Raw genomic sequence first — 25,222 nt, 5'->3', positions numbered from 1 at the left:
AAGGTCTCAGCCTTGAGCTGCCCCTCCAGTCCTTCTGAAAATTTTAAATAATCCGACCACTGTATTGAATCCCTTTCTGCTAAAAGTAGCTATAACTGTTTGCATTTCTTGTAACTGATCCCTAACTGATAAAATTTGGATGGCAGTCAGCTCGTTAAGTCTGGATTTCAGATCAATATTTTCATTCTATTACCTTTCTTGGTATATTCACTAATATCGCATACAACTTCATATAAAATTAAATAATTAAAAGTACAGCTATGAACAAAGTCATGATATGAATGAGAAGAATCACCGTGATGCACCCTAGTCCCTAATGTGGTATCTGTTTTTCTGTTTCATGGGCCTCTCAACCTAGACTCATTTTCATTTTAGAGAGAATAAAGCTTTTCCTCCAAGCTCTCTCCCATCGCATGCCCAGTCACTGTGTCATCCCTTTGTGTTGACCCACTGGTACTTCTCCACCTGGTGTATAGCAGTCCTGTAATACTGAGGGTGCTTCTGTGAGATGTGGTGTTTCCCAGTGTGCTGACACGGCCATCTGCCACACTCTTTTTGCGGGGAATTTGGAACCAAGATTGAAAGGGCTGTTTCAACCTAATGAATACCATTCGAATTGCTGACTTTAGAACTGAATATAGATATTTGGAAATCATTAACATATAGGATAGACATGACATTGTAGGTGGTCATCCAGGAAATGTTGCATGAATAAAAACATTGAAGAGCATCAACCTCATAAGAAGGTACAGGAAGAGAAGCCAGCCAGAGAAGCTGGGAATGAATGAGGGCGTACAATATCAAGTCTTAAAGAAGATTTCAAATCTTTGGAACATTTCCCTTTCCACTATAATAAATTTTCTGTTCATTGTCTTTGTGTGTTTTCCAAATATTCATGATCTCTGACATTGTCACCCCATTTCCAGCTTTTTTTTTTTTTTTTTTACTATGCTGGGGTGAATGGTAAACCACTTCAAATAAACATACTCTAAAATTGTGCAATTATTCCTTTATTTATTGCTTGCAATCTTTTCTTGTTAAATACTAACAGATATGTCTCTTTTCTTGATTTTAGGCAGCAGAGCAATCATGTGGAAACATAAAATCAGACTTATTCAGTTCTCTACAAATTCATATTACCTAATATCATATGTCCACTGAGTAGTTCTTGATAACCCTTGTGCTAGGGTTATAACGCAGACTATTTTCAATTATAAAAACAGACGTACACACACACACACAAATTTATTCTTTCATGACTGCTAAGAATAATCTATTCATTCTTTCCAAGGTAATATTTCTGTTATTTATAATGTCTCTTTACATTTTATTCTAGATTGATTTATTCATTTATTCTAAATTTTTATAAACACTGTAGGCCAGGCAATGAGTCACAGGCTAGAATATAATAATGAAATGAACATAAAGTCTATGGTAGTGGGTTCCCTAAGCCTTACGGGCAGTACATCATAATGAAAAGCCTGATTAGAGAGATTGTCAAAATGCTGGGGTTCTTTTGGTGAGGCTGTCAGAGAAGACTTCTTTGATAAGAAATTATTGATGCAGATACCTGAAAGAAAACTCTCTTGTCTTTCTGCAGCTGTTCTTCTATTTTGGTTTGTATCATCTTTTAATATATTTAAGACCCCACATCTATTTCTCATCTGTGTTACAAATATTCTGCCCAGGTTCACATCTCTTCCTTTTAACTTGACTTACAATGTGCTGTCCATGTATTAATCTTCCAACTATATAGCCTAATTGTCAAATTTTCTCTTATACTTCTAAGCTTTGGATAATGTTTAAAATGTAACTTTCCAATCAATAATGAAAAACATTAGTATTTTATCTAGCACTTTTACTGTTTATTTTTATGCTTAGAGCTTGTATCCACTTGGGATTTATTTTGACGTAATGAGTGAAATCCTGACACAAATGTATATGATAGATAGATAGATAGATAGATAGATAGATAGATAGATAGATGATAGATCACCAATTGTTACAGAATTATATGCATAATCAAACTTTTCCATACTAACTTGAGATATCATCTTATGTAAACCAAATCCCTGTATATGAGTCCATTCTGGCCTTTCTGATTTGTTACATCGTATCACAGGTTTATTATTACTCATTGTCAATTTAAATAACATTTTAATATGATATACTGTTTTAATATAATATTATCAATACAATGAAAATATAAGACAATAAAAATATAAAAATATATATCTATGCAAGTCTTAAATTAGAGCAAGGTACTAAAAAGTTGCATTAATCTATAGGTCTCAAAAGACATGACAGATTATTGTTTTCGTAATTTCTAGTTCCTTGTCTTAGCAGAGTACTCATGACCTTTAAAGGTATAATAAGGTCCAGTGAACACAGTGTGACCAATTTGCTGCCTATTTTTTAAAGTAACATTTATGCATAAAACTTTTGTTCTGTTTCAGTAAGACACTTTAGCATATGCTGGTTAAATTCCGTCTTCTTATTACAGCCCAAATCTGTTTTCATTCAGGTTGGTTGCTTTATGCCTCCAAGCTAAAAAAAGGATATTTAAAATCTTGAGAGAAATGATTCACACTCTCTTTGGCAGCTAAAGTTACAATCTTTGCCTTTTGCTCACTCCTTGGAATTTGATGAACTAAAAGATTAAGACAGCCATACCACATGTATAAACCAAATGCTTTCAGTTCTGGTACTGACAACACAATTGCTTGTGACTTCTCAGAGAAAAGTCACTCATTACTGTTGTTAAAACTGTTTTCCTAGACTAAAGTGATGGAAACCTGTCTTAAGAATCCTTTATTTCTTTCTTTTTTTAAAGAGGTGCAGAAGAGGTTTTATTCTATTGATGCAAATGAAAAAGGTCAATTCTCAGTGACTGATGTAAAACTCAAAGCATGCAAAACTTGTAACCTGGTCTCCCGGAGCAGACCCTCATGGGATCCATAAACATGCTAAAGTTTGGTCAAGGAAAGTCATTGTGAGTCAGGGAGACATTGTGACATATTTCTGTGGATCTAAGGTAAATCTTTCCAAAAAGGAACTGAAATAGAGGTGCTTTGGATTTCATTATATATAAATTACTTTTAAAATTTACTGAATACTCGCTTTGAAAATAATATTGTAAAAATCTCTGTGGAGAACACAGAAATTAGAAATAAGGAAGGGGCTACAAGTTAGTACATCGATACCTTAACCTACAAAATTTCAGTGTGTTCGCTTATTGAATAATTATGGAATCTCTATCATGTGTTATCATGTTATCAAGTATAACAAGGCAATCCCTGAAAATTTACATCTGTTTCCAAAATTTGCTCCATGGAATGAGAGAAAAAGCTAGGGATATAAATCAGTATTTGTTGAATTCTGGACCTCTGCTTTGTCAAAATTATGTTGTAAAATAATGCAATTACCGTCTCTGGCAACAGGGTTAGAATTCTAATGATGTAACTGGCAGCCTGATTGAGCTTGGACTATGTAGCCACTTTGGGCTGATAGGAACTGCTTTATAGTGCTTTTATTGGGCAATATATATAAGAATAAATAAATTAAATTGGGGCATAAATATAAAGTTAAATTTAGCTGTTTTTACTGTCATTATGACATTCTCGTTCTCTATAGTGTTACTGTTCTTTCAAGGAAGACACCATTCATGTCTTTAGAAATCTCACAATTTAGGATCTAAATAAATTTTCTAATAACCACGTATAAGGAGAGAGAAAATGCAGTGATGAAAACAAAGATGAATCATAAAGATAGGAGAAGAAGAGAGTTTACAGAGACCAGGAAAGATCAGTTCTAATCCGACAATCGATCAGAAAACTCTTTAAGAAAGGAAAGGCTTCAAGTTGAACATTCCAAGATAGAAAAAAAAGAAAAAAAAAAAAGAAAAAAAAATTAGCAGCTCATGTTGAGGATGTGATGGAGGAAAACTCTAGGTGCAGAGGAGAACCATGGCATTTAAATAACATTTCTAAAAATGTTAGAAAAATGGGTGTTGAGTAGAGTGTATAAAAATTGCCTCGGCATTTGTAAAATAATTAGCGAAAGAAAAGTTTGGAAATCTTAATTGAGGAAGTCTAAGAGAAACCTATCTGCCAATCTAGGCTGTGGCAAACTAGAGGTATTATCATTACTATTATATGCTAGATGAACTACAGTTTGGCATGAAGAATTGTTTCCAAAGTTGATTGTTTTGAGATTTATATTTTGTGATTTTAATGCTTGTTTGTTGTCAAATATAAGACAGCGGCTAATATTAACATGCAAAACAGTACCCCTTAATTTAACAATATTATCCTAGACATATGCCACATATTATGTGTCTATTAACACAAATTATCTTCTTTCTCTGCCTATGAATGCTGTTGACAAGCATTTTGTAAAATGCATTTTTATCAATGTATTCACTTTTTTGGTAAAATTATGCAGCCAAAAAAACCTGTATTATGGAACACTTTTAAAAATTCACTATATAACCTTCAATAATTCAATGGTTCTTCATTCTAGCCCAACTATCCCTCTTACTAGTTACACAACCTTACATCGGTTATGCAGGCTCCAGAAGGTTTGGTTTCAATATTTTTAAACAAATTCTTGACTAACTGACAATCTACGGTTGTTCGTGGTTAATTCCTTATATATTTGCAGTTACACAAAATAAACTGACCAGAAAGAGTCTCAGAAATTAATTTATACAAATCAGGGGAATTGAGGGAGAGACAAGACACAGGAATTTAAAATTATTTTTTTTAAATTGATGAATCTACGTTTTAACTTTATGGAATATGTCTATCGAACTGTAGTCTTAATTTTTCTGCATAGAATAGCTAATCACAATTTTCAATAACTTTCTTCCAGTTTAAAAACAATCTACAACTCACAAATGCTTCCACTATTTATGAGAGAATTTTTCAAAAATAATTTGACATTTTTTGCCAGCTACCATGCTTCCTTCTTGTTCTCTCATCTAATATATTATCACAGCAGATTTCCCCCCCAAAATTATCTAGATTTCCCCTAGAAATTATCTAGGGCCTTGCGAGTATGAAGATTCTGATTTAGCAGGTAGGGCAGTGGACTGAGATTTTATCTTTCTAAAGCTTTTAGAGAATGCTTTTGTGGCTGCCTGGGGACCACACGCCAGGTGGGAAGGTGCTGAAAGCCTTCTCAAGATTTCCCTCTTTAAATCCTTTTCCCTTGGTGGGCTTTGTAGCCTTCTTAATGTATTTTTGCCAGTCAACTCTTCCGAAACCATAATCAAGATCCATGTGGTCCCTTGCTTGGGGCCAAAAGCCTGGAGCCATCCCATCTCTTACATCCCATGTCCAATCCTGTTACAACCACCTTGAAAAATTTTCAGAATGTGAACATTTCTACCTTTCTGCAAACAGTACTTCCACCACCACCATATGGTACCACACTGGGTGTAAGTCTTACTAATTTCCTCCTAGGTTATTATAATAGCTTCCTTATTACTTCCATGAACATATCCTTGCCCCCCGCAAAGTATTTCTATTGTTAATGCGAGATTTTAGGTGATACTTTTAAAACTTAAGTCAGATCATGCCACTCTCTTGTTCAAAACCATCACAGAACCCATTTCGCTTAGAATGAAGTTCATTTGCTTTACAATGTTCTACGAGGTCATACATAATCTTGGTTTTCATAGCTCCGAAAAATTATCTTCCTCTGTGCTCTCCCTTACTCTAGCCACACTCACCTCTTTGGGGGCTTCTTGAACATGCCTGACCTGCACTCCTTCTTATTCATATAGCTATATTCTTCACTTTTCTTAAATCTTTGTTCAACTAGCACTTTATAAATGAGGTCAATTATGACCATTCAATTTAATATTGTAACCCATCTTCCAGGCCAAGTTCTCCCTCTTCTGCTCATCTTCTTTTTACATATTATTAAGTATGTCACTTGCCAACTTCTAAATCACTAAATGATTTACCTATTGAGCATGTTTGTTCATTTTTAAAAATTCTGTCTAGCCCCAGTAAAATGTTAACTTCTTGAGGGAAGATATTTTGTCTGTTTTCTTTATTGTTACCCTTGCTGATTTAATTCAAACAATTCAATGGTGCTTGCCATATTGCAGATACTCCCAAAATATACGATAAATAAAATGATCAAAATATGAACTAGGAATCTGGGCAGGAGAAATTTTCTTGACATCATTGGGGAAGATGTGAGATAATGGTAAGTTCTAAAAGAAATGAGAGGTAAGAAGTTGAGATAGTTGATAATTAGAAACAGTATGCACGGAAGAGAACTAATATATAGAAATCAAAGTAAAATATTTATTTTTATTATTTTTTTAAAAAGAAATGAGATACATGAGTATATTTTTGGATTGAGGGAAACAACCATGAGATATGAATATGGCAATTGTTGAAGTCAATGTTTCAGAGGATATTTGAGAAAATCACAAGCTCCAGTCAAGAGCTTGCTCTCAAAAAGGAGCAAAATACGGGTTTTTCTTCGATAATAAAATGAGTAGGAATAAATGACTACTTATAAATTAAAAGTCAGCACTTGGAAAAAATCTACTTTATCAATATTATTAATTAATGAAGATTTTATGATAGGGATTATGAGAAGACTAGTGAAAAGAAAAACAACTGCGTATGTGAAAGGGTTGCTGATTAGCATGGAGATACAAGTTTAGGAATGGTGAGTGTTTAAACTCTCACTCCTCTACAGCTTGGTGATCACTTAACAGTATGTGGAGATTTGCATCGCTGAAATGATGCTTAGCTGGAGCTTTGCTGAACAAGTGTAACTGAAGAACAAAAATGGTGCAGATAAAATATTAGGTCACTATAAGGTGAGAAGTTTCTAAAACCAATGTTAAATTTGTCAACTATATCCAGTATTGAAATAAAAAAACTGAAAAACTAGGGTATTGCATTTGGACCCAGGGATATTCTAGTTTAAAATAGCTAGTGTGTATTAGTTAAGAAAAATGATATTGTCTGGGTTATGGCCATCCATGTAAGAGGCTAAAGTGGTTTTGGAAATGAAGAGGATTAAAAAGTTAAGGAGATTAAGAAAGCAATAAGAGGATGGTGTTGGTTTACTGTTTACAAGAAGGTAGGGTGACCATACATCCTGTCCTTCCAGAAAAGTTCTGCTCTGTGACTGTTTCTCTAGCTTAAAGAGAAATAAAGCTTCCGTTTTACTCAAATGCGTTCCAGTTTGAAGGATAATTTGTTAAGCCTGTATATAGGATGTGTCATTTTGTGAGGTAGACGCCACATTTCTTAACAATTTTGAAGTGTATGATGAGTCAATAAACAATGGTAAGGAGGAGTAAGAAGACAATTAAATAGTTCAAGGAACAGGGACTCAAACATTTCAAGTTAACACAATTCTTCTGTAGATCAATCTTCGTAGTTGTACAGTGAAAAACGTCTCCCTATATTTGATATGCACCCCTTAAAAGTCTATCCCAAAAGTCTATTTAAAGTAAAATAAATCATTCTTAAATAATCCAGGACTTCAATTATTAGAAAGTAGAAACTGTCACCAGTATGACTACTTCTTTAAGCCCAACATCCTAAATGTCTTTCAATGTTATCTCATTTAAATAATTTTAAAGTCTTCACTACTACTTTATCTTTAAAAGGTAGTTGTTAAAAATAAATACAATACCTTTTCATGAATGACAAATTGATACTAGAAAATGATTGTAGTAGTTTTTAGTGAGTGCTACTATTCCTACTAGTGTGTCTCAAATATGAATTAATTTTTGGTGTTTTTCATTTTTAATTTGTTTTGGTTTTGGATTTAACAAAACAGTTGAAATCCATATTTTTATTCCTTTCAGCTAACTCGCTTAATTTTAGTTGTTTAAAGAGAGAATAGTAGGGAAAAACAGAAACATATTTATTTTTTTTTTATGCATAGGTTCATTCTTAAAATTTTTTCTTTGTCAAATCTATTTAATTACATTTTTCTTTTATTTTCTTTTTTTGCTTTTTTTGTCTTTTGTACCTCAGGTGTGTGGAATTAGGTTCATCGTATTAGTTAATGGAACAAAGTGATGTATTTGATTGCCATTTTGATAGCTCAACTTTAAGGATGTTGATAAGGTATATTATAGAGGCCCAAACAAAACCTCTGATTGTATTTTAAAAATAAAATCAAAACCCATTTACTTCTCCTTTCCGCATTGTTACAATTCTTTTAAAATATACTATTATTTCTTGCCTACACTACACTGAATGCTACCATTTTTATGCTTCTAACTTCTATGGCTGTCTACATTTTAATTTATACAACGCAAAACAATAGCATTTAGAAAACATATATGCCATTTCTCTTGTCAGTTGTTTCCAGTGTACTGGGGAAAATATATAGATTCTTTGCTATATCTTTTTAGTCTCTACGTGAATTTGCCTATTCCTCCAACTTGATCACATCTCACTCTCTTTTCTTCACTCCATCCTTTTAGCGATACTGGCTTTTAGCCAGTTCCAAAATTATGCTGTATTCAACTTCATGTATATTTTAGAACCTTCAGATTTTCTTCTATCTAAAATGGAGTCTCCTGGATATTTACACGGTTGGTCTCAATAAGAAGGTAAACCTCTCCGAGAACTATATTGTGAACACTAAATCTAAAGTGATGCCCACAAGTCACTAGACATCATAACAGACTGTTTTATTATTTTCCTCACACTTGCCCCTATCTGAAATAATTGTGTTTTTTCGATACTTGACTATGTTTAGTTTCTGTACCAGATTAATAGCCCCATAAAATAAATAAATATATATGTGTATATATATATACACACACACATATATATATATATATAGAGAGAGAGTTTGTTTATTTGTTTGTCTAACACTGCAGTTCCAGTATCTAGAAAAGTGTTTTGGAAAAAGTAGATATTTACTAAATAGTTATGAAAAAAATTTACTATTTTTGTGTAGGGAAAATGTCTGAAACCATTCAAAATTTAAGATAATTGTATAAATCTAGTGTAAGGTAACTATTTTTATTCTGTTTCTTTAAGATAAAATGAAAACTAAGTTGGACTTTTTGTGGATATTTAATAGAAGAGGGATTAAGTAACCCTAGAATAAAGAATAGAAATCTATTTCATAATATTCAAGATGGATTTATAGCTCATTTAAATATTTGTAGGTTAATGAGAAAAGCACAAATACAAGAATTATATTTTTTCCATTAAAAACAAGAATTAGAGATAGCAATATTTTAATGAATTTAGGTAATTCATGTTTTCTGAGATTTCTCCACTTGAAAATTTTCTGAGCATTCCTTTATGTATTTTATCAGGGATCAAGAGTTAAGTAGATCTGCAACAAGATTGACCATATGCTTTTTACCATGGATCAAACTGCTGAACTCAGTAATAATAGTAATGGAAACTAGTGGCTGCTAGAGAGTAACTACATTTAACATACATATTTGTATTCTCTTATTTATATGATCATTCTCAAAACTTTAACTTTGGCAAACTTACTTAATTACGTCTTTTTCTTTTGTATTTTAGTAATTAAATTAGGTTAATCTTATTTATTTCATGATACAAATAACAACTTGTGTAAGCATATTTTTGCTATTGCCATTTTCTATGTAAACTCTGTAATATTGGATGATGACTTTTATTTCTACCACTGGGTATCTTGAAATATTTTTTAAGTCTTTAATCTCTCCTGCTTGCTTGCTCTTTTTCTCTTTGTGTGTGTCCTCTTCCTTTGTCAGAAATAAGAAAACAACCTCTCAATTTGATGACAACTTTTTTTTTAATTTTTTTTTTTTTTTTTTTGAGATAGAATCTTGCTCTGTCTCCCCAGGCTGGATGCAGTGGCGCGATCTTGGCTCACTGTAGCCTCCGCCTCCTGGGTTCCAACGATTCTTCTGCCTAGGCCTCCAGAGTAGCTGGGATTATGAAGCCCACCACCTCGCCTGGCTGGTTTTTGTATTTTTAATAGAGACGGGGTTTTGCCATGTTGACCAGGGTGGTCTGGAACTCCTGACCTCAGGTGATCTGCTCACCTCAGCCTCCCAAAGTGCTGGGATTACAGGCATGAGCCACCGCACCCAGACCCATTAATTTATTTACATTTAATCTGGCATCTTTGCTCCCTTGTATCATCTTTCCTAAAATTAATTAGTTATTGTGGAAACTCAGTGTATAGATACAAATGTTTAAAAATTTTCCTTCCTTCCTTCCTTCCTTCCTTCTGTTCCTTCTCCCCTCCTGCCTTCCTTCCTTTATAGTCTATCTATCCTGTCTATACCATTAATATAAACTGCCACTATGCCAGGTTTCACAAACTATAGCTTTAAGGCCAATTTTTTTTTTTTTTTTTTTAATGACTGAAATTACAGTTTCTCACCAGAATTAATTTGGAGGAGACACTAAACATATGTAGGGAGCTTTGATCAATATCAATTTTACCAAGGAAATTGCACAGACCTAATGGATGAAAAAATATATATCAGGTTCAATTTGACTTTTCTTTTTTTGATATGGGGTCTTGCTCTGTTGCCCAGGGTGGACTGCAGTGGTGTGATGTAGGCTCATTGCAACCTCTGCCCACCTGGCTTCAAGAGATTCTCATGTCTCAGCCTTCCAAGTAGCTGGTATTACAGGCATATGCCACCACACCAAATTTCTGTATTTTAGTAGAAAGGGGGTTTCACCATGTTGGCCAGGCTGGTTTGGAACTCCTCACCTCAAGTGATCCACTTACCTCAGCCTCCCAAAATGCTGTGATTACAGGCGTGGGCCACTGCACCCAGCCGAATTTGACTTGTTCTTTTAGTGTGCCTTGTGTTATATCTTTGGTATTCATTGGAGTTTGCTTACTCTGTATTTTGGGGCCATTATTCCTAAATTCTGTTTTTTGATTCTATACAAATTCAGGAAAGCATATGGTACAGTGGCTTAGAAGATAAACTTTAATATCAAATAAGACATGGTTTGACTCTTGAATCTGGTGTTCACAAAGTACCACAATGTTATTTAATTGCTCTAAATGTCTCCTATGAATGCATGCAATAATAATCCTCTAAATTCCCTAAAGTTCTCCTATGAATGCATATAATAATTCTCGTTATCACTGAGAATTCTTGCAAGATTTAAATGAAATAATATGTGAGAAATCTTAGGCTAGCCCATAGTAAGTCTTCATTTTGGTGGTTACCATCATTATTATTCTGATTATAGATTTTGCTTTTTGAGTAATTACTTTTCTCCCTGTTGTTCCCTCAAATTTTATTATAAAATATTTTGAACACTGAAAATTTGAAAGATGTTCCCAATGAACATTTAAGTACTGGCAGCCTCATTTCTACTATTAACAATTTACTATCCATCTAATCACGTCTATATTCATTCATTAATTTATCTAACGTTTTGATTTATTCCAAAGTAAATTACATATATTAGCACACGTCCCAGAAACACTTCAGTGTGCATTTCATTAACTAGGTCCCACTATTTCCTTTTACGTTTTTTGTTGTGTTACAATTTACACACAACAAATTACACAGATCTTCAGTGTACCGCTCGATGACTTTTTGCAAATGCACACACCTGTGTAACTCAAACCCCTCTCAAGATGTAAAACGCCACCATCCTTCCAAAAAGTGTCCTCATGTCCATTATCAGTCTGTTCTGGCCACTAATCCTGCCCCTAGAGAAAAACACTATTCTGATTTTTATTTTTTACTATAATACAGAATTTCATAATAATGAAAGCATATAGAATATATATTTTTGTACGTGCTTGTGTCAGGAAGATATTAGCCATTGCGTTCTAAAACATGTAGTTATTTATGTTTAACTCTATTACCTCAATTTAGTTTCTGGGTATGATAAATTTTTTCCCCATATGAATTTCCAGTTGTTACAATGTCACTTGTTGAAAAGACTTTTCTTTCTTAATTGGGATTTCTCTTACACCTTTGTCGAAAAATCAAATGACAACATCAATTTGTTCTATTTCTGGGTTCTGTAAATTGAATTGGTATATTTGTAAATTCTTAGGCTGGTACTATGTTGTATTGCTTTTGTGTCTTTATAATATTTCTTGAAGTATAGAAAGTGTAAGTCCTTAAATATGGCTCTTTTTATAAACAATTATTTTAGATAGTCTAGATTATTTGCATGTCCACATGCATTTTAGAAACAGCTTTTCAATTTCTACCAAAAAACATGTGGGAAATCTTTCAATAGGTTGCATCGAATTTATGGGTCCGTTTGGCAAAAGCGGTCTTCTGAATAACACTGAGTCTTTCAATACATGGGTATTTTTCAGATCTCCATTCATTTGCTACCCTTCAATTTTTTCTCAATATTAAAAAAATTATAGAACAGGTTTGCAGTACATCTGTTGCTAAGTTTATTCTTTGGTATTTTGTTTTGTTATTTTTAAACGTCATATTTTAATGGCATATGCCATATTATAAAAATAAAATTTATTTGTGTATATTGACTTTATATCCAGGATTACTAAGTGTACTTAATAGTTCTAGTAGATGATTTATCTTATCCTTAGGATTTCTGTTAAAATTTCGGTAGTCTGCAAATAGAGACGTCTTCCTTTCTTCATTCATCCTTCTGTCCCTTCCTTCTTTAGCCTTTCCTCCCACTTCTCCCTCTCTTTCTTTTCCACTCCTTTCTTCCTCTAATATTAATGATTTTACTCATATTCCTTGTTTTATTAAAATGGAATCTACAATGCATTGTGGAATAAAAATATTCCAGATCTTAAGTGTTCAATATCTCAAATTAAGTGCAATGTTGATTGTAAATATATTATACCATAACAGACTGAGAAAGTTCCTTTTTTTTTCTATTTGCTAAGAGACCTAATCAAGATTGAGTGTTGAGAGTTCTCAAGGAGTTTTAATGTACATATTGAAATTCTCATATGGTTTTTCTCCTTTATTCTTGACTGATACTTAATCGTGATTTGTTGGCAAGTGGTAAACCAAACTTACAAATCTTATTAGGTTATAATGTATTATTTATTTATTTTATGTATTGCTTGAATTCATTTTATAATTATTAAAGATTTAAAAATCTATGAGGTAAATTGGTCTGTATTTTAAAAATTTTCTAGTATCTTTATGAGATTTGGAGTTATGATGGCTTCTTATGAAGTCATTTTATAATAACTGGGGAAGTATTCCCTCTTTCTCTCTTCAATAGTAGTTTTTGTAAGTTTGATGTTGTTTCCCTCTTAAATAATGCACCAAATTCACCATGAAAACCTCTGGGTTGAAGCTTGCTTTATTTATGTTGATAATGAGTTCAACTCTTAAATGCATATTGAACTACTGAAATTTTCTATTTTATCATGTGTCAGATTTGCTAAAAACATTTTTAAAGGAAATATGTTCATGTATATATGATTTTGAATTTTCATTGTAAAATATTGATACTATTATTTTATAATCCTTTTTATTTCTATTAAGACTTTTAATGATTTACCTCTTTTATTCCTGATATGGGTTAGTTCATATTATCTCCCTCCCTTCTCTTCTCTTCTTTCTCTCTCTCTTTTCTTAACCAGTCTAGCTAGGGCATTGTTTATTTTGTCAATTCTTTAAGTAGCTAGTTTTCTTAGTTTTCTCTATATTCGTTGTTGTGTTTAATTAGTGATTTTTATCTTACTATTATTTCCTTCTTATATTTAACAATAACCTTTTTTGTTTTTTGTTTTTGTCTTCTTAAAGAGACAGTTAGATCATCTTTCTTCTTTTGTAATGTGATAAAATAGAGCTATAAATTTCTAAGTGCTCATTCAACTGCAAGCCACACATTTTATGTTGTATTTCATTTTCAATAAATACAAAATACATTTTAATTTTATCTTAATTTCTTCTTTGGCCTAGAAATTATTTTAAATTTTGTTGCTTAATTTTCAAGTAGTTTGTCTTTTTAAAGATATTTTATTGTTTTTGCTTTCTAAATTACTCTTATCATCAACAGATAATATACTCTATATAATTTCAATCTTTCTAAATTTATTTACACGTTATTTCCTAGTGTATGCTCTTTCTTGATAAGTGTACAATGAGCACTTGAAAATAACAGATATTCTGCTCTCACCATTGAAGAGTTCTATAAATATCAATTCATGATATTTGTGTTATTCTGCTTTGCAACATCTTTTCTGATTTGCTTCTAGATTTCATTTCCACAATTTATGTGAGAGTGATGTTAAATTATCCAGCAATAAATGAGGAATTATGTATCTTACTATCAATTTTGCTTTGTGAATTGAAGCTCTTGTAATAGGTAAATACATTTACAATATCTTGTCTTCCTGATGCATGAAACATTTTATCATTATACAATGTTCTTTTTTGTCACTGGACATTCTCTTTGATAATTTTGTGCCTGCTATTAGTACAGTCATAGACATTAGTGACTATCATTTACATGATAAATACTTTTTCATTCAATTTTTTTCACTTAGCCTGTTTCTTTATATTTAAAGTGAATCATTCTAAAAACACATAGTTGAGATTTACTTTTCACTTCTCTGTGCAATCTAGGCTTTTTATTGTTCTTCTTGTTTATTAATGTTTAAAGTAAATGTTTATGTTTTTAATTTACATTTGTTATTTTGTTTCATATTTTCCATTTTTCCTACCTTTTTCCTTTTGCTTTTGTATAGATTATTTGAAATATGATTCCATTTAACACTCTTCACTATTTTTTAGTAGTTACTTTGGAGATTACTGTATGCAGTTTATAGTTTTCTTGATCTATTGATAACTAAAATTTTAACATTATATATATAATATGAAAACTTGGTAATATTGGAGGTACTTTGCTTTTTATTTTATAGTGCTATAGTTTTTATCCTCATATGAGATATAGCGCATTTTAATTTGTTCCTTCCTGAACACATTAATTTCCACTTGCTCTCATGTCACTTCAATATAAAGAACTTCCTTTAAGATGTCTTGTAATATGTCTGCTGCCAACAAATTTTATTTTTTATCTATGAGTATCTTGATTTCATTTTTATTTTTGAAAAATATTTTCTTTTGGTATAGAATTCTGTGTTGATTTTGTTTGTGTGTGTGTGTTTGTATTCTGCACTTCAGTGGTGTTGATTCACTGTCTACTGGTCTCAGTTGTTATTGATGAGAGTTGACTGTCATTTAAAACATTATTTCTCTGCATGCTATGGGATTTCACAAGCAAGTATCTTGGCATTTTTTGTTTACTCTGATATTTGCTATTGTTGTTGTTGGTAGTGGCAGTGCTGATGCTGCTACTACTGCTTCTTTTCCTTCTCTTTCTCCTTCTTTTTCTTCTTATCCTTCTCCTATTTCCCTGCTCCTCCCCCTTCTTCTTTCTTAGCCTTCACTCTTCCTCATCTTCATGGCTGAGCACTCTTTTTTAACCCATGTGATTGTTTTATCATCAAGCTCAGTCTTTAGTCTTTAATATTTCCTCTTTACTCAGCTGGCCAGCCCACTGCATTAGTTTTACATTGATTATCTTACAGTATGTAGTTTAGAAGTCTATCAGGGATCTCTGTGTGCTAACATCAAGGTGTCTTCAGCGTTATATTTCTTTCCGGAGCTTCTAGGGAGAAATACGTTTACTTCTGTCTTCTAGCTTCTAGAAATCACTTACATTCTTTGGTTTATAATGTCCTTCTTCCATCTTCAAAGTCAGCAATAGGGGGTAGAGTCATTGCATCTCTCTAACCTCCTCCATAGCAACATCTTCCTCTCTAATCTTATCATTTATTTCCTTCTTCCAGTTTGAAACACTCTTTTGGTTACAACAGGGCCACCCAGATGATCCAGCCCAAACTCCACATTTCAGAATCCATCTTCTTAACCAAATTTGCAAGCTTCCTTTTGCCATGTAAAACAGCTTATTCTCTGGTCCTGGAGACTGGGATGTGGAGATCTTTGGGGGACATCTACCACTACCAATCAGCAAATCTTTTTACATCATATACTTAATCTCTTTGTTTTAAAATTTCCATTTGGATTTTTAACATGGTTCATTTCTTCCTGCTAGAATTTCCATATTTTCACTCATGAGCACATGCGCTTTTCTTCAAAAATCATATTTGCAACGACTGCCTTTAAATTCTTACCTACTAATCCCAATGCTTATTGTTTATTGCTACACATTGCCATTTCCTTTGTGATTGAGTCATATTTTCTCATTTCTTTATACGGTAAGTAATTTTAGGATGTGTGAATGTTTATTTTTTAGGTGTCAAGATGATTGGATCAAGGGACACCCAGATACCCAGCAAAGCATTGTTTTTGGATATGTCTGTGAGGATGTTTCCAGAGGAGATTGGCATTTGAATCAGTGGATTAAGTAAACAAGATCTGCCGTAAACCCAATGTGAGTGGCACCATCCAACTGGCTGAGCGCCTGGATGGAACAAAAAGACAGAAAAATACAAATTCTTGCTCTTGTTTCTCGAAATGACATTCCTTTTTAGACCCTTGACCATCATAACTCCAGGTTCCCCAGCCTTGGGACTCCGGGACTTATATTGGTGGTCCTGAAGTCACCTATGATCAGTGGATCAAGGAAAAGAAGATTTGAAGCTGGTTTGCAGATGATTCTGCATGATATGTAGGTACCATCTGAAAGTGCACAGCTGCAACCCTGACTTATAATCCACCTCTGAAGGGCAGTGGTGAAGGAAAATATTTTCAGTGGGCAGAACTTCCAGAAGTGCACCTGGTTGTGTACTTTGCTTGAGTGAAGAATCAGGCATATGTGCAGTTGTATACCAATTCATGCACTGCAGACAACACCTTGGCTTGAGGGTAAGGAACTTGGAAGGACCATGATTAGAAAATTGGAGATAAAGAAATTTGGGAAATAAATATAAGTATAAACTTCTATGAATAATCAAAGGAATACAGATATTTGTTTCCCATGTAAATGTTCACCAAAGGGAGGCCTCAGGAGAACATTTTACTAATCGCGGATAGGCTGACTCATTCTGTGGAGACCACTCAGCCACTTATTCCCGTCACACTTGTCATTGTCTAAAAATCTTATGGAAAAAGTTGTCATAGTGGCAGAAATGGAGGTTATGCATGGGCTCAGAAACATGAACTTTTCACCAAGGCTGACCTGGCTATGACAATTTTGGGTGCCCAAACTGCCAGTAGCAGAAACCAACACTGAGCCTCTGATAAAGAACCATTCCTTGGAGTGATCAGCCAGCTAATTCATGGCAGATCAATATATTGAACCCCTTTCCTCATGGAATGAGCATTATTTTGTCATTACCAAAATAGACAGTTATTGTGGATATGGATTTGGCTTCCATACTTGCAAAGCTTATGCCAAAATTACCATTCATAGACTCACAGGATCCCTTATCCACTGTCATAGTATTACACACAGAATTGCTACTAACCAAGGAACTCACCTCAAAAACAAGGAAATGAAACAATGGATTCATACTCATGGAATTCACTAGTCTTACTGTGTTCTTGTTCATCCTAGAGCAGTAAACTTGAGAGAGCTCTTGAAAATGCAGTTACAGGGCCAGCTAGGTGTTAAGCCCTTGCAGGGGTGGGGCAAGGTTCTCAGAAGGCTGTATATGCTCTGAATCAGTGTTTGATTTACAGTATTGTTTCTTCCATAGCTAGAATTCACAGGTTTAGAAATCAAGGGGTGAAAATAAGAGTGGCACTACTCACCATTATACCTAGTGACTCACTAGCAAAATTCTTCTTGCTGTTCCTGGAACTTATGCTCTGCCAGCCTAGAGGTCTTAGTTCCAGAGGGAGAAATGCTTCTACCAGGAGACACAAAAATATGCCAAAACACTCGATCATAAGACTGCCACTCAGCTACTTTGGGCTCCTCATGCCTCTGAGTAAAAAGGCTAAAAAGGGAGTTACAGTATTGGAGGGGGTGATTAATTCAGACTATCAAGGGAAATTGGTCTATTACTGCACAATGGAGGTAAAAAGGAGAATATCTGAAATACAGGAGACCATTTAAGGTGTCTCTTAATATTATCATGCCCTGTGATTAAGTTCAGTTGGAAAATATAACAAACCAATTTGGTCCAGACCTTTCAGAAATGAAAATTTGAGTCTCCCTGTCACATAAAGAACCACAACCAGCTGAGGTGCTTACTGAACGCAAAGGGAATACAGAATGGATTTTAGAAGAAGGCAGTTAGAAATACAAACTACAACCATGTGGCCAATTAGACACAAGGACTGTAATTGCCATGAATATTTTCTCCCTTTTTTGTCAATAATACATTTGTGTGTGTGTGTGTGTGTGTGTGTGTATATATTTATGTGTATATATAGACATTTATCAAACAAACCTTCGTTTTCTTTTCTCTCTTATTCTTTTATTATGTAACATAAAACGTATGGAGTTTATATCAATATTTAAGTAATGTTAATTTTACATCATAGTATTTAAGTTATGGAATATCAGAAAAAGCATAAATATCACTCAAGGACTTTTTACCTCCCTTTATCGGGAGGGGATTAGTGCATTTACGGGTGTACACAGAATAGTTACATCATTATAGGCAGAACTATGACTTTGTTACTCTATTTACAGATTAAGTATGATCTAAGCAGATGGATATGTGTGACAAGTTGACAAAAGGAGGACTAGTTATCATTAATTTTAGATGTCAACTTGACTTAATTAAGTAATAGCTGGTACAGCATTATTTCTGGATAATATAAAGATGTTTTTAGAGAAGACTGGCATTTGAATCAGCACACTGGCTAAGAAATATACCTTCACCCAATGTGGGCAGGCACCATCCCATCAACTAAACAAAAAGGCAGAAGGTGAACTGTGTACTTTCTTCTAAACCTAAGAAATCCTTCTTATTCTTCCTTTGGACATTAGAATTCCAGTTGTCCAGCTTTTGGGCTCAAAGACTTTCACCAGCCTTTAGCCTGTTCTCAAGCCTTTGGCCTGAGATTGAGAGTTATACCATGAAGCTTTTGGACTTTAAATGATCCATGCTTCCAGCTCCCTGTTTCTTCATCTTGTAGTTGGTCTATTGTGGGACTCTTCAGCCTCCATAATTGCATTTACCAATTTCTATAATAAATCTTCTCTCATCTATTTATCTATCTAATCTCCTATTGGTTCTATTTCTTTGGAGAACCCTGATTAATACAGGGTGTTTCTTGGACATTTTAAATGCTGTGGTTTGAAGAATCTGAATTCTGTCATATTTCTCCAGTGTTGATTTTTGTGTGCTGGTTTGTTTTAGCAGACAACTAATTTGGTTGAAATTAAAGTTCGATCTTTGTCTTTTAGAGAGACGTTAGAGATAAAGAGAAGTTTAAAACTTAATACAGGCCGGGCGCGGTGGCTCAAGCCTGTAATCCCAGCACTTTGGGAGGTCGAGACGGGCAGATCACGAGGTCAGGAGATCGAGACTATCCTGGCCAACACGGTGAAACCCCGTCTCTACTAAAAATACTAAAAACTAGCCGAGCGAGGTGGCGGGTGCCTGTAGTCCCAGCTGAGGCAGGAAAATGGGATAAACCCAGGAGGCGGAGGTTGCAGTGAACTGAGATCCGGCCACTGCACTCCAGCCTGGGCGACAGGGCGAGACTCCGTCTCAAAAACAAAGAAACAAACAAACAAAAAACTTAATACAGTGATACTAGCTTTTGCTGTGAGGCTTATAGTATGTCTGTGCATGTGGGTCATGGGCCAGGCTGTTATTTGAAAATAGATTACACACATAATTTTTAATTACTTTCCTTTTATTTGTCCTTTCAGGGATTCATCCATCACTTTAAAGCGGAGATTTTTTTGTGTGTGTGTCTCAAATTCTGTTATCTGGTTCTCCAAGTTAAAAACACTGCAGAATTTTTTCAGTCATAGAAGACTTAATATGTAGGTAACTCATTCAGAGTCACTCCCTTTTTCAAAGGGTTGCTCCCTTCTACCAAGCGTTAACTCCCAATCAAAAATTTTATTTTTTCGCTATCCTTTTTTTTTGCCTTTTTTCATTATTATCTTGCACAGAATAAATAGTTCTTATCTGCACAAAGGTTAATACAATAGGAACATACTTTTCAGAATAAGAATGGGAGAGGAATGCTGAAACTATAAATTTTATATTCAAAGTTTTCATTTTTCTTACAAACTTATTCTCACTGAATCACAAAAGTTTGGAAAGAAAGCATCATTGTTTGCTCAAAGCCTAACTGAAAATCAAGTTTTATTTGTACAAAACCCTGAAATATTTTGAAAACATTAAACAGAAACATTGATGTGGTTCAACTCATGTCTGATTTTTTTTATTACAGTTTGAAGCCAGGTGTGAATAAAATGTACTTCACTCATTAACTTATTCACTCAACTAATATTTATTTAGTTCTACCTATATGCAATATCTTTAAGTGATAATAACACAAAGACTACTAAAAATGGCACGGTCCCTAGAGTTTAACAGAGTAGAAAATATTCAACAGAGTATAACACAAACAGAAAACTGCAAATATGATAAAAAAAAATATGAAGGAGAGGAGCATGCTGATAAATGTATATATTAGATAAAAATTATTTAGGAATGAAGGCTAGTGCAGGCTTTCCTGAAGAAATAACTATTGAACTAAAAAGTAAGATTCAACTAGATGAGGATTAGGTACAATGGATGAACAGTAGGAGAAAATTTCAGACAAGATAAATAGCCTGGGATGTTCAAGATGGATCTGAAAAGAGGGCAGAATAGCTGAAGCACAGAGCAGGAGGTGCAAGCATAATGCAAAATGAGGCTTGCAAGGTAGATAGAGACCGGATAATTCAGGGCTTTGTGGGTCAGGCTAAGAATTTCAGTCTTTGTCCTTTGATAAATGGGTAACAACAAAGTCCTTGTTTCATATTCTCACAATTGGCTTTCACGATATTCACAGGTGACAGTATGAGTTTTCTGTGCTTTTATATAATTAAGAATACACATTTTCCTTATATAAGTCATGTCTGTATTCTAACTAACAGGAATTTTAGTATCATGCATAACAAAACAGAAAAATGAACATAAAATTCTGCATGGAACACATAAAACAAAAGGAAATAGCTGAGTATTTGTTTTATTTAACTAAGTGTATAGATTGAACGTTGTTGGAAGAGTGGCTAATTGTTTGATGGAAGACATTAAAAAACGAGGTCTTATTTCATTTAGATAATATTTAAAACAAAACTGACTAAGTACATATCTGAACACAATTATGGTATATCTAGAAGTATTTAGTGATTGCAATGTTTCTCAAAATCACAGTTCATGAATTCCCTGAGACAGGGTCATGTCTTTACTTTGTAAGAAATATTTATAAATTATGCTTGTCCTTTGGTGGGGTCTCAGAGGAGCAGTGATCATATAATTATACATTGGCAAACTTGAATTTATTGCAAAGAGAATTTAGCAACATAGCTCTTATTTTGAAATGCCAGCATATATACATGAAAATTGCCAATATCTGTATTTAAGGACAAACAACAGAATTTATGATTGATAAAGAGCCTAGCACTTTAAGCTCATCCAGAGATCTCTTTTAAGTCTGAGGGAAATGTGTACTGTTGAGATGTACCAGATGAAATCCAGCTGTATTCTAATCCCATTTCAATCTATCATCATGAAAAATATTGACTATTTTTTTTCCCTTAGACATGCAGCTGTCAACTATTCAACTATGGGTCTAGATTTACATTATAGTTTTATTTCCTACCTATTCATTTTAATCTAAAACACTTGTTCCATGAAACAGCTTTTACTGTCTGAAAAAGGAAAACAGGATGTGCGGTCTCATCAAACCTGTCAATGGATGTGCATGGGCGCAGCAAATAATATTTGCTAAATTCAAGGGGACATATTTCTACTTTGAAGAAATGATAGAATCACTATACATCTACATGCATTATTAATACCGTATTTATCACTTCAGTGAAAAGATTGCCCCTACGTGCCAACAGTTACAAAAATTCACCACCATTCCTCCACTCCAAGAGCCTATTACACATTCAAGTATTTGTAAAGTATGTATGCGTCACTTAGAAAGCAAGCAAAGTAACAAAAGCCTCTGGGTGCTTCTATAGACTGCAAGATCTTTGAAAAACTTAAAGAGGTTTTATTAGCAGTAGCAGATAATATTAGTAAAGATAGGCAAGACTGAAGTGATAATTAAATCCAAAATGTAATGGCTCAGGAGAATAAATGTTTATTTCTTTTTCCTAAAACAGTCCTTAGTGAATGATCAGAGTGCTGGAAGCACTCTCTTCTGCATGGTTTTGCAAGCATCCAGGCTCCTTCTATCGTATAGCTCAATTATCCATTAGGTTATCATTTTCAATTAGATCCAGTCAGTATTTGGGGAAAAAGAAAACACGGAAACTGAGGAATTTAGCCCTTGCCTAACTATTCAACTTCAAGCTACAATTCCACATTACGCAGAGGGAGAAAAGATTTTGGTAAATAGCTTTTGCCTGCAACAGAGAAGTGTTTCTATTCAATTGCTATGGATATAAGAGCATATTCTGTTTGTTGTATCCCATTTTGGTTTTTTGCTTGTTTATTTTTCTGGCCAACTAGTTACATATGATGATCACTAAGGCTAAGCAACTTATACTAACAGCAGTTACTAAGATTAAATCTACAAAATACAATGTCAGCAAGTAGAGCTCAGAGAGCTAAACTGAAGAAGCAATTGTAACTCAGTATTTCATCTAAACCTAGAACAAAATAAAGGATGAATTTCCATGAGTAAAAAGAAGGGGTCTTGGAGTTTGAGGTTAATCTGGCATTCTTAGTGATGATATAATAAAATAACTTTTAATCATTTGATTGCATGTATATAAAGCCCATTAATATTATTAGCACGTACTGTAAGTGCTATTCCGCTTTCTGAATATTCCAGGAATTTCCAGGAAAAAGGAATATATCTTAGGAAGTCATGCATATAATGAATTATCTTTACAAATTCTATGAAAAATTTGGTTTGACATGGCTGCAACAGTGTATGTCTAACTAAAGTGGTTTTAAAATTAGAAATGTATGCTGATGCCCGCCTGCCCTACTCTTCTAATCTTTGTCTGCCAGCAGAAATACTCAGTAAATTTGCAGTAGATTATTTTTAAACAATAAACATCTTTATTGCATGAGCTAAAATGAGAGGAGAGAGGGTTCATTTTGTCTCTGGACCTTTATTTTCCTCAGACAGAACTCTAACAACTTTTATAAAGCCATCTGCTCAGTCACACAAGCCAGTCTTTGACACTAGAGGATTTTTCTGGTGGTCCTAGTCCTCTAGAAAGCTACAGATTTTGGTTGTCTTTTTCCTTTTACTATCTTTTCCTGTATTTTATTTGACTTTTTTCTACTTAAAATCTCAGTCTCCTCAAATATCAGTTCAGTCCCTTTCTGAAGGCCTCAGGGCAATGGCCAGAGAGACTTGTCAATCTGCAGGCACAGTGTTCTATTGATGAGCACATTACAGATCTTTATTGAATGTCTTGTAGATTACATCCATGGTTCTAGTTCCCAGAATGTGGAAAGGACTCCACTTACCTTTTTTGGAAGGCATCCCAGTATATACTTCAGGTTCTTGTAGTAGAGTTTTCTCTTGCCTTTATCTCGTGGTACGTGGGAAGTGATTATCACACAGTGCTGGATGAAAAGAGCAAGTTGTTTAATAATTTATGACGTTTTTATTGACCTGTATCTATATACCTGCATATACTTAAAATAAACCTAAAAATTCATTAAGACATCCAGTTTTACTGTAAATTTTTTTTTCAAATCAGTATAGTCTACTAGCATCTTCCACACAGTTTAAAGAATAAGGGCTGTTCTTAGAAATAAATGAGAAATGTGTAAATCATAAAGTACTGCATCTGCATTAATTGTTACTACTGTTGAAATATACAGAACATTGATTGAGACTTAAATTTAGGTGTGTTTTTTGTTTTTTGTTTTTTTTTTGAGACAGTCGCCCTGTCACCCAGGCTGGAGTGCAGCGGTGTGATCTCGGCTCACTGCAACCTCCGCCTCCCAGGTTCAAGCGATTCTCCTGCCTCAGCCTCCTGAGTGGCTGGGACCATGGGCACGCACCACCATGCCCAGGTAATTTTTTGTATTTTTAGTAGCGACGGGGTTTCACCACATTGGCCAGGATGGTCTTGATCTCCTGATTTTGTGATCTGCCCACCTCCATCTCCCAAAGTGCTGAGATTACAGGCATGAGCCACAGCACCTGGCCAAATTTAGGTTTTTGCTTATGATGTTTTAGTCCTCTATATAAACCAAAATAAGACTGTGGCTGTTATTTCTTCTCTGAGATACAGCAGAACTTAGTGGTGTTAAGTGTCGTCATAATCCAAGCTCAAACCCAAATTCTGCTGCTTACTGACTATACAACTTGTACAAATTACTTGACTTATCTTTTTTCTCACTTTTCTTATTTGCCAAATTCAGGTATAATAATAATAATGATGAAATATGTTAATATAAGGAACTCAGAACTATGCCAGGAACATACTAAATTTTATATATTATCATTCTTTGTTTCTTTGACTAAAGTAACTATTCTGTTAAAGCTGTGAACCCTGTACAGAAGTGTCACATTTGCAGAAGTGTCACAGCATGTAAAACCAGTGAACATTTATAAGAACAGGTATTAATTTTATATGATGAATTCAAACACTATGATTGACATAGTGAAAACCTGAGAAGAGACAGGAGTGGACATATGCTATGGATAAGAGATCTTTCACCCACAGCTTGGTTTTTGCCCAAATATTGGTACCACTAACTTTCTTGTTGGTTCCAAGGTCCAACACTGTGTCTGGAGTTCTAGAATGATTTGAGGAAACTATAAGCCATGTTTCTGCTCAACTCTGCAAAAAGAAAAGTCTGACTGTTCAAGTTACCATATGATTGTTTTAGTCATTCTAATGATGCTGTTTTTCAAAAATTTGTTAATCCTATATAGCCATAAAAATGGTCCACCAAATTGAGAGGTGACAACGTGCTAGCAGCCCTCGCTCTCAGCGCCTCCTCGGCCTTGGCGTCTACTCTGGCAGCGCTTGAAGAGCCCTTCAGCCCCCCCACTGCACTGTAGGAGCCCTTCTCTGGGCTGGCCAAGGCAGGAGCCGCCTCCCTCTGCTTGCAGGTGGGTGTGAAGAGAGAGGCGCGGGCGGGAACC

This window comes from Mandrillus leucophaeus, unplaced genomic scaffold, assembly GCF_000951045.1.
Source record: "Mandrillus leucophaeus isolate KB7577 unplaced genomic scaffold, Mleu.le_1.0 Scaffold31, whole genome shotgun sequence".
Lineage (NCBI taxonomy): Eukaryota > Metazoa > Chordata > Mammalia > Primates > Cercopithecidae > Mandrillus > Mandrillus leucophaeus.
The sequence above is the reverse complement of the archived record's forward strand: the minus strand, read 5'-3'. Positions refer to the sequence as shown.